The 15,767-nt window shown below is 49.1% G+C and overlaps 1 long non-coding RNA gene across 1 annotated transcript; it reads right to left on the reverse strand.

Annotated features, from left to right (window-relative positions):
* Positions 1–421: 421 nt before the first annotated feature.
* Positions 422–15,077, reverse strand: LOC142009574 (uncharacterized). Its single transcript, XR_012644520.1, has 2 exons — positions 15,036–15,077; positions 422–9,191 (listed from the first exon to the last, which is right to left on the reverse strand). It is a non-coding gene; the product is annotated as an uncharacterized LOC142009574 (long non-coding RNA).
* Between the last annotated feature and the right edge of the window lie 690 nt (positions 15,078–15,767).

A 15,767-nucleotide genomic window follows, 5' to 3' on the forward strand; every position in this document is an offset into this window, starting at 1 on the left:
AGAAAGGTAATTCCTGCTTAAGGTACATAAAGATTAATAGGGAGAAGTAAAACTAGTTTTGTTAATGTGCTGTAAATTGTTAGCAGGGTTGAGGGACCATGTCAGCTGTCATCACTCATCTTTATGTCATTACCTATTTGCTGACATTTTAACAAGTGAATGTTGTTATCTAGGACCGTCAGAAAGTACAGACCAAGCTTTATAGCAAGGTCAGCTTTTCTTCCATAATAAAATATTTTTAGTAAGAAAAATTGTTTTAAAGTAGCACAGTTTAAATTTTGTTTTTCTTTTTAAGGCATTCAAAAGCTAGACAGATTGCCAAAAAGGCTTTAGGAAAAGGAAAGCTGTGCAAGACTTTTGACACTAGTTTTATTATTGCCTGTGCTTATGTGTTAGTTATACATATTAACTGTGTTTGCTGTCTTTTATCAGTACAAAAGTGAGCCTGTGCCTTCATTATCTAACCCATCCTGAAACAAGTGAAAACTGGCTGTAGAGACTACAAAATGTATTTTTTTAAATTGCATCATCCTGACATTTAGTGAAAGTTTCTGAAAAATTAGAAAAATACAGCCACATATTTTATACAGTGTTAGCTGTTAAATACCTTTTCCCACCATGTGCATCCCCCCCCATGTGCATCCCCATTTATTTAATAAACAAATAAAAACAAAGGCTGTGGCCACAAAATTGAGTGTAAAAGCCCATTCAGTTTCTCAGATAAGTAAAGAATATTGTTACTTTAATGCATTCTTCAGACTACATAGTTGGCAGTTACAAGTCACTGATGAAGCTTCACAGGACATCTAGGCCGCATCTACCCTAGCAGGATCTTTCAGAAAAGCCGGGACTCTTTTGAAAGATCCCAGGGAGCATCTAAACACACAGTGTGTTCTTTTGAAAGTAAATAGAATGCAGTGCTTCTTTCTGAGGCGCTCTTCCAGTCCCAGATCAGGAAGAGTGCCTTCTTTTGAAAGAAAACATGTAGACACTCCGTGGGCCGCTCTTTTGAAAGAGGATCCTTCATGGCGCCAGCCAACTGGCTCACAGAGATGCCCTGGCAAGCACTAGCAAAGCTCTTTGTTTCTTGTGTCCGTCCAGTTTTAAAGTCACAGGGGCCCAGAAACCCCGTGGCAGGAAGCTGAGAGCATGGCTGGAGCAGGGACATGAGCAGCTCACAGTCATGCCCTTAGAGCTGACACCTGCACTGCCACCCAACAATGGCCAGCATGATGCCTGGGGTCCCCCAAGGAGCTGGCTGAGGGGTCACAGGAGCCCATCTAGGTTATCAAAAAGAAGGCCACATCCTGAACCAAGCAGGAGCTCCAGGACCTCCTTAGGCTCTGGCAGGACAAGGAGGTCCTCCGTGAGACATTGGGCAAGAGGCGGAATGCCCCCAACCTTCGCATGGCTGGCCACTGGCCTGGCTGCCTGGGGACACCCTACCTGCAACAAGCAGGTAAAGATGAGGCAGACATGCATCTGGGCCAGGGACATGACTGGCTGTTCAGCTGCCCCTACTACCAGGAGCTCAACAGCCTCCTCAGGGGGCAAGGATACCAGCTGCATCACCATGGTCCTGGACACCGCCCTGGACGAGCCCCAGGTGGAAGTGGAGGAGCAGCCAGAACCCTCCACCAGGATCCCCCTCACAGAGCTGGAGCTGTTGCCAGACAAGGAGGGATCCAGCGATGGGGCTGTCCAGCCATCCTGTCAGCTTTCTCAAGCAGGGCCTACCTGGATCTTCTCAAGGGACATGGTGTGTCACACATCCCTGGGCACAGGGATGTGGCACCAGTCTCCACCACAGCTCCACCATCAGTGTACCCAGGGACATGTCTTGGCCTGCACAGCCTCTCTGAGGTGCCAGAAAGAGCTGGCAGAGGGGCGGCTGTGGGTGGAGACAGACCTGGTGTGGTGGCAGGAGACTTGGACGGAGCTCATGTCCAACCTGGGGACAATAACTGGCATTCTCAGGAGCAGTCAGCCCAGCCACCCACACTACCCCATCACCCCCGCCACTGCCCCTGCTTCCCTGCTCCTCCCCGAAATCCCCCTGGCCTTCGTGATGGGCTTTGCCCAGTGGCTGATGGTCATGGTGGGCACCGCCATGCCAGCACCCACTTCACTTCCCACCGAGCCTGATTCCACCATACCCTTCCCATGGCAGTGCCTTCCCATGATCCTGGCCCCATCCCAGCCCTGACAGGGACCCTAAACTTAGGGCAGAGGGCATCCTGCAGCTGCCATGGCTCACAGCCTCCATCCACTCCAAGGACTAAGGCCCTGTCTCAAGCCCTCCCTCCAAGTTCCGATGCCCCTGCCCACTGTCCACTAATGGCAAAGGAGAGGGCCGGGGCACTCCCACCATCGGCGCTCGGGCAGGCCTTCAGCTGGAGGGCACATCACTGCAAGTGGGCCAACGAGGCCACCGCCTACACAGATACCCTCTGAAGACAGAAGGCTCTATTGGAGGAGTGGCTGTCACTGGAGCAGGCTGACCTGGCCTGGTGTGAGAGGCCTGGGGTGAGGTGGCAGTGGTGGTGCTGTTGGCAGCTGGCTCAGCCTCCCGTCCACCTGGTCACCTTTCCCGCTGCCGTAGCTGCCATGCTCCTGCCAGACCTTCCCTCTGCTGCCTTACCTTATGGTCCATTGGGGCGTGCAGCACCATGAAGTGGTAGTCCTTCTGATTTATGAAGCAGCCTGTGCTGCGGTCCAGGTCATGGATCACAATGTGTGTGCCATGCAGGGTGCCAAAGTAGTGGGGGAATCCGAGGGTGGTGATTCCGGCGACAGCCACATCCAGGTCACTGGAAGATGACCCTCCGGAGCAGCAGTGTGTTGATGGCTGTGATGACCTACACGGGATGGAAAGAGCATGCACACGTGGCTGCATGATGGGGTGTATCTGGGTCCTGGCCAGATCCTCTGCTCTCTCTCAGCCCCCTCCTCTCTGTCCCAAGCCCTCTGTCCTCCTCACATGGCCTGTGTGGGAGAGCAGGCATCACAGTCCCTCAGGAATAGGCCTTCCTGCCCCCTCAAAACTCCCAAGGGTCCCCCTTTGCCTGGGATTCCCCTCCCTGTGGCGGGTGTATGTCCTGAGCAGGCCTTTACTTCCATGAGGATGGCCCCAGTGATCACCTTGCCCACCCCAAACTGGTGTCCCACGGATCAGTAGCTGTCCAGACTGGCCAGCTTCTATGCAGTGATGGTGATATGCTTATCCAGGGGAAACTGGGCCATATTCAGATGTCCTGGTGTCAGAGCGTGCAGGGAGAGCCAGTTGTAGAGCTTCAGGAAGGTCTTTTTGGTCATCCTGAAATTCTGGAGGCAGCAGGCATCACCCCACTCCAGTCGGTCCAACCCCTCAAAGCTGCTGGGGTGGCTCCAGAGCAGCCGAGGCGGGGTGCAGCCAGAGCCCCTAGGAGAAGCCTGCGTGACTCGAGTGGGGAGTTGGGGGGGGTGTCACACACCAGAGGAGGTGGAGTGTGGTCACAACCACTATGACCAGCAGGCCAATCACAGTGTCAATGAGGTCCACATCAGGGAGCTACTGGGGATCCATTTGCCTCTGCAATGGGCTTCTGGTCTGTGCAACAGGTCTGCTGTGCTGTGATCAGCTTGGCAGGTCTCAGCAGCGAGTGCAGGGAAGGGGTGTTTGGGAAGGGCCCTTTAAGGCCCTTGCTGGCCATGCAACCCCATGCAAGGCATTTTCTGCTCTGTTCTTCGAAAGAGCATTCAGGCCTCTGTGGCTGCTCTCCTTCGAAAGAGCAGATGACTATTTTGAAAGAGCGGATTGATCTTTCGAGCTGCTTGTTGTGTGTGGCTGTGCGCTTTCGAAAGACAATCTTCCGGCAGATCCCTTCTGGAAGAGCACTGTAGATGTATGCCTGGGCAACAGTGTGCTTCCCTTGTGTGATGAGACACGTAGCAGAATCATAAGCCAGTTACAACGTAAGTAAAAACTGGATTGACAAGGCTGCAAAATGGGTGGGGTTGGGGTGGTGGTGGGAGGGGTTAGCATTGTAACAGTGTGCACCTTATTGTTTTCTGAAGAATATTTGTGATTTTAGCATTATATAATAAAGGGGCACTTTTATAAAAGTGCAAGGATGAAAAGCATTTACGGGGAGGTTGCTCAGATGTTTTCTGGTTTCAAGATAGAAAAGTAAATTGACTACAAGGTGAAGTGTGGAATAGGTTGTGACTTGTTCACAGGGAAGCCAGGCAAACCAGACCTGAACATAGAACATACTGAACATAGGAGCACAGTTGCTCATTACCCTGTGTTTGGCTTTTAAAAATGTTTTAGTTTCTGTTTTTCCAGTGGTTAAACTGTTCCCAAATATTGCAGGATTGGAAGAAGAGGTCAAATTAGTATTGGTGTTGGTAGTCCTCTTAAAATTGCAGAAGGATGCTCTTTGTAGCATATCCTTTTATACTGTATTAGTGTCCTATTGACCCATGAGCATCTGTGGGCGCTTGAAAAAGAAGGCTTTGGACTCTCAAGAGTAAGTAACTGAGCACACTATGATTTTCTGCAGATTTGTCTTTAAAAAAGAAGGTACAAGTCAGATGTACTTAGTTCAGAAATAATTAAGCAATACTGGTCCTTCTTGAAGGGTCCCCATGGGTGCTCCACCTTTAGGTGTGTCAGCGCCACTGCACCCATGGGTCAAAGATTTGTGTGGCAGTGTCCCCTCAGCCAGCTGCCCGCGCATGCTGCACACAGGCACAAGAAGCCCATGTGCCTGTGTTGCCTAGAGAGGTGGTGGATTCTCCGTCCCTAGAGGTTTTTAAGTCCTGGCTGGACAAGGTTCTGGCTGGGATGACTTAGTGGGGATTGATCCTGCTTGAAGCAGGGAGCTGGACTCAATGACCTCCTCACATCCCTTCCAGCCCTCGAATTCTCTGATTCTATGCACAGGCAGCCGGTTCCCTCAGTTCTTCTCTGATTGTTGCCAGCTTCAGTCGCAAGATCTACCATCTCCCTCAACCATCTGAGACCTGGGGTGGGGAGGGAGGAAACAACAGACAAGTGACAGGGAAAGCCATGGACACAGCTTCTTGCAAGTGGCTTCAGCCACTTTCATCAGCTCTGCTACAAAGCGCAGCCGGCCTCTTCATTCACTCATGCCTGACTTCCCGGGCTTTAAAACATGTGCTGCTTGTGGCCTTTCAATCCCAAGTTCAGATGGTCACTTACTTTGTATCCACTGTCTGGGTCAGCGCCACAGTACTGAGGGCAGCCCACACTGCAAAATGGTCCCACAGAGTGAGATAATAGCAGTTCTGAGTCTGGGTAACGGAGCAGGCTCTGACTGCTAGAGACCGCACCGACTCCCACCTCAGGCACAGCCCTAGGAGGTCGAGACTTCTGACAGGGCTTTGACTGGGACAAGTCTGAGAGATAAGGGGAAATCCCCAGGGGAGAGGAAGAGGTTGCACCTTCCTCGGGATCTCTCTCCCCAACAGCACAATGGGCCACCTCCAAGCATTGCTCTGCTGCCCTCCCTGCATCTAAGGGGGCAGCCTCCTGTGCTTCAGTGAAGCGGTGACGAAAGGAGAAGGCTCAGCCTCTTTATCTAAGACAGTGAGGCTCTTTGCTAAAGCCTCCATCCTGCACCACAGAACAGATCAGTAAACAGTAAGGGCGCGCTGGCTTCTGCTAAAATTTCATTGGTGCTGCCTGCAAGAAGCGCTGACAAGCCAGCACTTGGCACGGCTGTAGCCAGTTGTCTCCTCCCAGTACCAACAGTGCAGGAGGCCCCATTACTGATGCCCCCTCCACCATTCATGCCTCCATGTACCACCACAGGGGAGCTGTCTGTCACCTCAGCATGGGCTCCCCGCCTCCTTAGTGAGAGCTCTCATCATAGCCCAAGACTGTCATATCCATTCACCCCAGCCACTAACGTGACGGGGTCCTCAGATTCAGAGGATGCCATTCCTCCTCAGAAAAGAACAAGGAAACTATCATCCAAGCCACCACACATGCAACAGTGGCAGCAGCAATGGCTGTTTGCCACCCTGTTGGCCTTACTGGGACCCCTGGGCAGCTTTTCAACAACAGCCCCTTCCCCAGCCATTTCCCTTACCAGGGACAGACCCTGACCCACTAGTATCCAGTCACCAAACAGGTCAGAGTTTTCAGACATGGAGGACTGTGGGTCATTCTATGGGGGATGATTGATGAATTCCCTGCTCCCATCTCATTTCTCTCCATCATCATCATCTATAGCCTCATTAATGCAGCCTCCCACCTTCAAGTGACAATTCTAGGACCTTTCAAGACCTCCTCTGCAGGGTCTCAGACAGACTCAAGATATCCCTCGCTACTCTGAGGGATACACAGCACAAACTGACGTATCTTACATGTGTCTGCCCAGAATAGACTGGCAATATTAATCACTGAGGTGCTTCTGGACCCGGCTAAGTTCTGGAACATCGCTGCCTCTCTTGCACCCGTTTCAAAGAGGCTGGAGCACAAATACTACGTGGCCTCAAAGGGCACTGAATTTCTTTTCTCTCACCCACCTTCTCTCTAATAGCAAAGGCTGTAAATCAGAGAATAGACAGCAGAATACCAGAGTCACCTGCAGAGAAAAAGAGTGGAAAAGGCTGGATGCAATGGGGAAGAAGTCACACTCCTCGTCTAGCCTTCCATTTCATACTGCCAATTACATGGAACTACTCACAACATATACACACCATGCCTTTGACCACCATGTCTTACACCTTTATTGAAGCAATTCCAGACAGTAAAAGAGATCAATACAAAGCCCTTACAGGGGAGGACTCTCTGATTTCAAGAACAGGTTTACAACCTGCTCTTGACTCAGCAGACACCACAGCCAGGTCCCTAGCATCAGCAGTAGTTAGGAGGCCGGTGTCTTGGCTACAACTTTCTGATTTCCCCAAGAAGGTCCAAACCACCATCAAGGATCTTCCTTTCGAGATGTCCCATCAAGATGCTTATCTCCCTTAAAGATTCAAAGGTCACCTTGTGTACCCTGGGCATCCAGACGACCACTGCAAAGGGCAGACAAAACAGGCAATTTAGTTACAAGTATAAACCACCTTCATTCAGTAACAGACAATATGATAGTAGAAGACATCAGAAACAACCTAGGAGGAGACAGAGTACAGACCAGTCTCTGATCCAACAGGCTCCGACCTGTCAGTCGTTTTGAAGTTTTGGTCAAGAGTCGGATGGCCCCCTTACCTCATAGACCCCAAACAGAGCCGCACACCACACTTTTGGCTCAAGGCTAGCAGCATTCTACCCCCATGGCGACCCATCACCACCGACAAGTGGGTCTTAGAGACTGTACACGCCAGTTACGTGATTCCATTCATTTCCCAACCCCAACCGCCATCCTGGTCCCTTTTCAGGGACCTCTCTCATGAGTCTGTGCTCATACAAGAGGCACAATGCATTCTACAGCTGGGGGCCATAGAGGAAGTGTGCACTGGAAGCAGGGGAAAGGGCTTCTAGTCATCATTTCTTTACACAAAAGAAAACTGGGTTGATGGAGACCTATACTAGACTTGAGAAGACTGAACCAGCATGTACTTTGTCAAAAATTCAAGATGGTAACATTAACCACAATCATCCCTGCTTTACAAAATGGGGATTGGCTGTCCACTCTCGACCTCCAGGATGCTTATTTTCATGTCGCTATCCACCCATCACACAGAGGATACCTCAGGTTTGTGATAGTGGAAAAACACTTTCAGTACAGGGTGCTCCCCTTTGGCCTATACACAGCTCCAAGGAGGCCACGCCTCAGCTCAGAACCATCAGGCAACAACTTTAACAAAAACACTGTTTTCCAGTCTGGGCCAATGTATAAACCTCCCAAAGTGCACCCTCACTTCAACCCCCATATTCAAATTCACAGGGGCACTCTTGGATTGCCAGACTGCTACAGCTTATGCTCCAAAATATCGGTTAGCCTATAAGGTGCCACAAGACTTCTTGTTGTTCTCGAAGCTACAGACTAACATGGCTACCTCTCTGATACAGACTGCTACAGTCTCTGCTGCCCCTACACAGACTACAGCCAATACAAGACCTTGTCGCTGTGCTGCAGATCACTCCCACTGCAACTGCCAGGCAATGTCTGTGTCTCCCAGGCCACATGGCAGCAGCGATCTCAGTCATGCCCCATTCACACCTCCAGATGAGACCGTTGCAGGCCTGGTTCAGAGCAGTGTTCAGGCCTCAGGTCTATCCGTTGAACACGGCGAATCCCAGCTACAGTCAGAGACTCTCTCAGTTGGTGGACGCAACCCCAGAACGTATGCACAGGGGTGCCATTTCAGATACCTCCTTCAACTATCATGATGACGACAGATGCCTCCCGACTATGGTGGGGCACTCACCTAGGAGACCAAGTGGTCCAGGGCACATGGTCAACAGACGAACCGCTCAAGCACATCAATCTTGTAGAACTGAGAGCAGTTCACTATTCTTGCAGGCACTTCTCTGCGCAATTCTCCAACAATAGAGTCCACATAGGGACAGACAATACAGCAGGAATGCACTACATAAACAAAGTAGGCAGCGTACGCTCCAGGAAACTCTGTCTGGGAGCTGTGCAGCTATGGGAGTGGTGTATCGCCTGGCAAATCTACCTCCTGGTGACTTACATACGAGGCAGGAATAACATACTTGCAGGCAACCTCGGCCTCAATTTTCCTCTCAATCACGAGTGGGAGATCAACAGATCCACCATCCACCGCATCTTCTGCAAATGGGGCTTCCCAACCAGGGATCTGTTTGCCAGCACTGCCAACATGTTCTGCCCTCGTTATTGCTGCAGACATGGATTAGGCTGCAATTCCCTGGGAGATGCCTTCAATGCCCCATGGAATGCACCTTTAGCGTATGCATTCCCACCGATTCCTTTCATTCAGAGGGCTGTGGTCAAGATAAGATGGGACAGAGCTTAGGTCATACTCATAGCACCCAGGTGGCCCAGACAGACCTGGTTCTCTGAGCTTCTACAGCTGTCCAGATGTGACCCACACTGTCTTCCTCCCTTCCTGTGACCCAACAGAATGCACCCATCTGTCACCCAGCCGTTGACAGCCTTCACCTCCATGTGTGGTTCCTGGTTGGCTGACAGATTTAGAGCTGCATTGTCCACCTCAGGTCCACACAATCCTTGAAAACAGCAAATGACCTGCAATGAGAGAAACCTATTCGCAAACATGGCCACATTTAATAGCCTGGTGTCACTTCCAACCATGCGATCTCATGTAAGCTGGGATCCCATATATACTTACTTACCTACCTCACCTCCACCAAACAATTCTATCAGTCAGTACTATTGGGGTCCACCTAGCAGCCATATTTGCCTTCCATCAGCCTGTGTAAGACTGCTCAGTCTTTACCCACCCTTCCATCAGGCAGTCCCTGAAGGGCCTTCACAACACGTTCCCACCAATCAAAGAACTGACATCTGCATGGCACCTTAACTTAGTCCTCAGAGCCCTAACCAGCACACCGTTTGAGCCATTAGCCACCTGCTCTTTGCTGCTGCTCTCCATGAAAGTAGCCTTCTTCATGGCAATCACCTTGGCATGGAAGGTAGGAGAGATCAGCTCCCTGATGTCAGAACCACCATATACAACCTTTCATAAAGACAAGGTGGTCCTACAAACCCACCCTAAATTCTTCCCTAAAGTACTCAGCTCTTTCCAGTGCAAGGAACTGGTGAACTTACCCGTCTTATTCTCTAAATCGTGCACCAGTGACAGCAATAGAAACATGCATACCGCTGACATCCACCAGGCCTTGGTGTTTTACCTACAGAGAACTCAGCCTTTCTGGTAAATGACCCAGCTCCTCCTCTCCACAGCCAAGAGGTCCTGGGACATGCCCATCTCCAAAAAGAGGCTCTCTAAATGGATCTCTGCTGTGTACGACTTGCCTACATTAACTTTGATAAACAACCCCCCAGTGGGCATTCATGCACACTTCACATCTACAGCCTTTCTCTGAGGCATGTCCACTGGGGACATTTGCAGAGCAGCAACATGGGCATCCTCTAGCAGCATTATGCACTTGAGACCCTTTCTGACTCAGACTGCCTTCAGCCGATCCACGTTATCATCAGCTGACCTACACCATCTGAAGGACTCATTTCCAAACAATGACACTGCTTTGTAGTCACCTAAAGGTGAAGCACCCACAGGGACGCTCGAAGAAGGAGAGGTTACTCACCCCGTGCAGTCACTGGAGTTCTTTGAGGTGTTGCCCCAGTGGGTGCTCCACCACCCAGCCTCCTCCTCTCTGCTTCGAATTTCTGCCTTGACTTCTGGATCACAGAAGAACTTAGGGGACTAGCTGCCTGGGCATATGCAGTAGCTGCCACAGGCTTCTTGTGCTTGTGCTCTGCACATGTGGGCAGTCGGCTGAGGGGACGCTGCTACACAAATCTTTGGCCCGTGGGCACAGTGGTGCTGATGCACCTAAAGGTGGAGCACCCATGGGGACAACACTTTGAAGAACTCCACTTACTGCTCAGGGTGAGTTACCTCTCCTTCTGCATTCCCTTTGTTAATTGAACAGCTAAGTACAAATAAACATTTTCTGTCCTTCTAAAAGATCTTGTCTAATGTGTTCAGTTGGAATTCATGTTGGGAATCCTAATTTTGCTGCAGTCAGCAGCAACAACAAAATGAGTTAGTTAAGAATTACAACATTTTACAGTCTTGCAATAATGCACCCAGCTTCTTTCACACCAAGAGTCCTCCAGCCTTCTAAAACTGAATAAAATTACAGAAAAAAAGTTGTATGAGAGTAAATTAAATATTGTAGAAAAGTATATTTGCTTAATAGGAAACTTGTTTGACATGAAATACTGTAAATATATATGTGTACTGAGCTAGATGGTGATTTTTCTCTTTAAGGTGTTTCCTCATTTGGTAGAAGAGTGTATGTATATGGACTCTAGGTCAGTCTTCCTTACTCAGTAAAATTCCTGTTGACATCATTGGCTCTGTTGCCCTGGTAAAGATACATGAACTGGGAGCTTCAATCATGTAACTCCTGTTTTGTGACCATGTTAAATCCACAATGAACGCATCTTTCCAAAAGCTTGAACTTGGATATAGAAGCTTTTTTGGCACATACATAATCATAAAGGCACACTTGAATTGTTTAGTGAGCTGCTTTCTTTTTTTTTTTTTTTTAGTTTGTGTCTACAATGAGGAGGGATCGCTAAGTTTATTTGAACACAAATAATAGGACATTATTAAATGTGGAAAATACAGATTTTACTTACTTTTTGTTCACTTTGCACTTATTTCAGGCCGATGTTCATTTAATTAAGCACTCCGTTGAACAGACAGACTGTACCTCGTTCACCATTTATTTAATATGAAAGCAGTTAATGGGATATAGATACAATCTATCCATGTAACCAGAAACTGGAAAATTACAAAATGTCTTAAACTCATTTATCTGAACCATTTTACAGCACTTAATATAACAACTGTTTTGTAAACATGGAATAATAATTATAGTAACTTTGTAAAAGCATGTAATAAATATGGTAGTTTTTTTTCTTTCATTATGTAAAATGGTATGTTTATTCTAAAGGAAACCCTTTACTCAAGGTAATGCCACTGTTACTGAATCTGACATGAACCACTGCTTAATAGCATAGTCATACTAAATAAATAATCTTAGCTTTCAGCTACAGACTGATAATTTTAGAATCTTATCCATATCAGCATGATCTGAATGCGCTCTCCCCTGAGACATTATGATGAGCTAGGAGGAAGAATTCAGGAACATATTGTGTTTGCCTAGACACACTTATTTGGACTAAGCACACAGCAGAAGGAACTATTCTGTCAAAATGATTAATTGGAGTCCATGCTGGGCTGCAAATCACACTATTATTTGAATGCAGGATATATGGAATGTTGTCCTTCTTGCATGAATAAGGGTAAACTGCCTCCTTAAGGGACTGGACAGGTTCTACCCTCAGGTGAGGCAACCCCCGCCCCTCTGGGACCTCATCTTGGTTCTGACCACACCAATTGGTCTGCCATTGACGCCTAAGGCAACATATTTTCTACTCCACCTCTCTTGGAAGGTGGCCTTTTTGGTGGCTATCACCTCAGCTAGAAGGGTATCTGAGTCCAGAGTGCTAATGTCAGAGAACCCTTACACTGTGTTTTCCAAAGACAACGTACTGTTATATAACCACATGCTGCATTTCTCCCTAAATTAGTGTCATAGTCTCATATGAACCAGAACATTTACCACCCGGTGTTTTTCCCTAAATCACACAACAATAATACAAAATGCACACTTCGCTCTTTAGATGTCAGCCATGCTTTGGCTTTTTATTTAGAATGTACAAGACCATTTCATAAGTTCCCCACAGCTTTTTTGTCTCAATAGTGAAAAGAATGAGGGGGGGCTCCCAGTCTCATCCCAGTGCATCTTAACATGAACTATGTGCTGCATCAAGGCATGTTACGACCATGCAGAGGTTCCAGACCCAGCACTAATGGCCCTTTCCACCAGAGCCTAAGCATCCTCAGCCACATTCCTAGCACAGGTGCCCATCCTAGACATTCGTAGGGCAGCCAATTCATATGTTCACTTCTCATCTATTCATGTGTTCACCTCTCATTACACAATCGCCCAGCAGCCTAGGGATGCTGCAGTCGTCAATAGGGCAGTGTTTCAGTCCATAACAATATAATATCCTCCAGTCAACCAGCTTTGTAATCACCTAAAGGGAATGCACATGAGCAGTCGCTCCAATGGGGGGGGGGGGGGGGGGGAACTCTACAGTAAACCCTCGATTTAATGAACTAATGGGAGGGGGGAATGTCCCTTAATTCCACAAGTCCCTTATATCCAAATGGTTCTACTGTATGATGATGCACTGACCTTCCCAGCCCATCACTCCTGTCCTCTTCCCTTCCCCATTCTGCCCACCTCCATCTCCCTCTCCCAACTACCAGGAGAGGCGCTGAATGCCGGCCTGGCTTCTTCCACCCTCTGCAGCTTTCAGCACTGTGGTTCCTCCAGCCCCTGGCTCCGAGCCGCTCGCGCAAAGGTAGAGTGTGGCCGCCCCCCCCAGCCTGCCAGTGGGGAGCAGCCTCTGGCACTGTGGCTGCTGTTTGGCGCCATTGCAGGCAGTGGCAGTCATGCACTGACATGCCCATGCACACGGGGTAGGGGGAGGAGCGCGCCTGAGCCCTGCCACAGACACACCCCCCACCCCAGCTCCTCTGGCCTTGCTGGCCCCAGCCACTCTGGTAGCTCCCCCAGTCCCAGCAGTGGCTCTGGTGAGTCTCTGGAATTTATTTAGGGGCAGAGGCCGGGGGGTGGGGGGGGTGGGCGCTGGCAGACAGCGTCCATTATTTCCGAAGTCTGTTATAGAAGGGGCCATTAAGGGTTTACTGTCATGTACCTCTCATAACTTGTTCTTTGAGATGCTGCTTATGTCCACTCCAAACCCACCCACCTCCCTTTGTCCAAGTCAGGGGTCAACATCCACCATGGGTCCTGGGGCAAGGTGGGATGGGGGGCCTGGATTTGTGTCCCCAGAAGGAGCAAGGCCAAGGGTAGTCAGCCCTGGTGTCCCCCATCCTGTACTCCCACCCAGCCGCACAAAGCTGTGCAGCAGAGCTGCCCTGGTACTTCAAAACAGCAAAGTAGGCAGCATCCTCCTTTGGTCACCCCTCCCCGCTCCCTTACCCCTGCATCGGGAGCCTGGGCAGAGGTAGTTGGTACTAAAGAAGGAAGAAGTTGTAGAGGTAGTTGGAGTCATCCAGCACATTGTGAATGAACTGTGCAAGTTGCTGGCCCGGGGAGATATGGAAGAAGTTTTTCTGCCATTATGGACATTACCGTGGATGTTTTAGCCAATACATAGGCTCCTAATATGATTTATTGACACATGCAAGGACATGTGACTTGCTCACATAATCTTAAACTCTACCTTATGCCTGTATTTTTCCACATACTGTGCTAAGAGCTTTGTGACTATGAAGTTCTCTCCATGTGGCAAAAAGTATAACAGGCCCTGGAAGCATCTCCATTCTGTTTCTTTCATGCTCTACGTCTCTGGTGCTAAACTAACAGAAGCGTTACAGTCAGTGAATTCAGGGTCTTCCACTCTTTTGGATCTTACCAAACGTTATAATAAGCCAGCAGTTTGTTCCACCACTGCTATAAACCTAACATAGGAACTCTGCTGTTGCATGTATTTGATTCCTTTGCCTATGTTAACTCTATCATTTCCCTTACAAATAAACTGTGAGATATTAAATACTGAGTGATTAGTAACAGCATGATATTGGTTATCTGGCTGGTCTTTGGGATCAGTAGAACCCTTTGGTTGACTAAACTGATTTAAGTAACCACTCATTAAGTCTAGTGGTGGTGGTTTCACAAGAGCTAGTGTTGGGAGGTTTTCTTTCGGTCAGGTTTTATTTGAGTCGAAGAGTTTGGATTTATCAAAATGGCTGACATATGAACTCCATTTTGATTCCAAATGGAGGTCTAAGCACTGAGTCATGCTGATAAGGGGTTTCACCTCAGAGAGAAGAAAGGTGGGAAAACCCTAGTCTCTAGGCAGGAAAACCCTGAATCACATGATTCACTGAAGAGTCTATTTAAGGCAGTACCGAATTTACCCCGTAGGAGGGTCCAATACACACCCCAGAGGGAGGGTGCCTAACTTACCTCAGGAAGGAAGGGTTTTAGAGAGTGAGGAGTGCCATAGAGGTGGAGATTGAATATCTCTGCGGAATTGGTCCTTGCATCACAGAGGTGGGGAACTATCCATCCCCTACGAAATTGATGCCCGTCTAGCCTTCCGCTTCATCTTGTTTTCCTAGCCCTGTTATGTTAGCAGCTGCTAGTGAAGATAGGGCGAACACTAGGTTGGGGAAAGCGACACTTCCTGCTTAAAGAGATATGAGAGACAGGATCTGTAGGCTGTCAAGGCACTGAGACCTAAAGTTAGTTATACAGATATAGGCAGGCTTACCCACACGCGAGATCCAGTTCTCTCAGGCATACTGCACACATGGGCTACGTCTACACGTGCACGCTACATCGAAATAGCTGATTTCGAAGTAGCGACATCGAAATAGCCTATTTCGATGAATAACGTCTACACGTCCTCCAGGGCCGGCAACGTCGATGTTCAACTTCGACGTTGCTCAACCCAACATCGAAATAGGCGCTGTGAGGGAACGTCTACACGCCAAAGTAGCACACATCGAAATAAGGGAGCCAGGCACAGCTGCAGACAGGGTCACGGGGCGGACTCAACAGCAAGTCGCTCCCTTAAAGGGCCCCTCCCAGACACACTTTCATTAAACAGTGCAAGATACACAGAGCCAACAACTAGTTGCAGACCCTGTATATGCAGCACGGACCCCCAGCTGCAGCAGCAGCAGCCAGAAGCCCTGGGCTAAGGGCTGCTGCACACGGTGACCACAGAGCCCCGCAAGGGCTGGAGAGAGAGTATCTCTCAACCCCCCAGCTGATGGCCGCCATGGAGGACCCCTCTATTTCGATGTTGCGGGACGCGGATCGTCTACACGTCCCTACTTCGATGTTGAACGTCGAAGTAGGGCGCTATTCCCATCCCCTCATGGGGTTAGCGACTTCGACGTCTCGCCGCCTAACGTCGATTTCAACTTCGAAATAGCGCCCAACACGTGTAGCCGCGATGGGCGCTATTTCGAAGTTACTGCCGCTACTTTGAAGTAGC

The sequence above is a fragment of the Carettochelys insculpta genome, chromosome 2 (genome assembly GCF_033958435.1).
Source record: "Carettochelys insculpta isolate YL-2023 chromosome 2, ASM3395843v1, whole genome shotgun sequence".
In the NCBI taxonomy this organism is placed as follows: Eukaryota; Metazoa; Chordata; order Testudines; family Carettochelyidae; genus Carettochelys; species Carettochelys insculpta.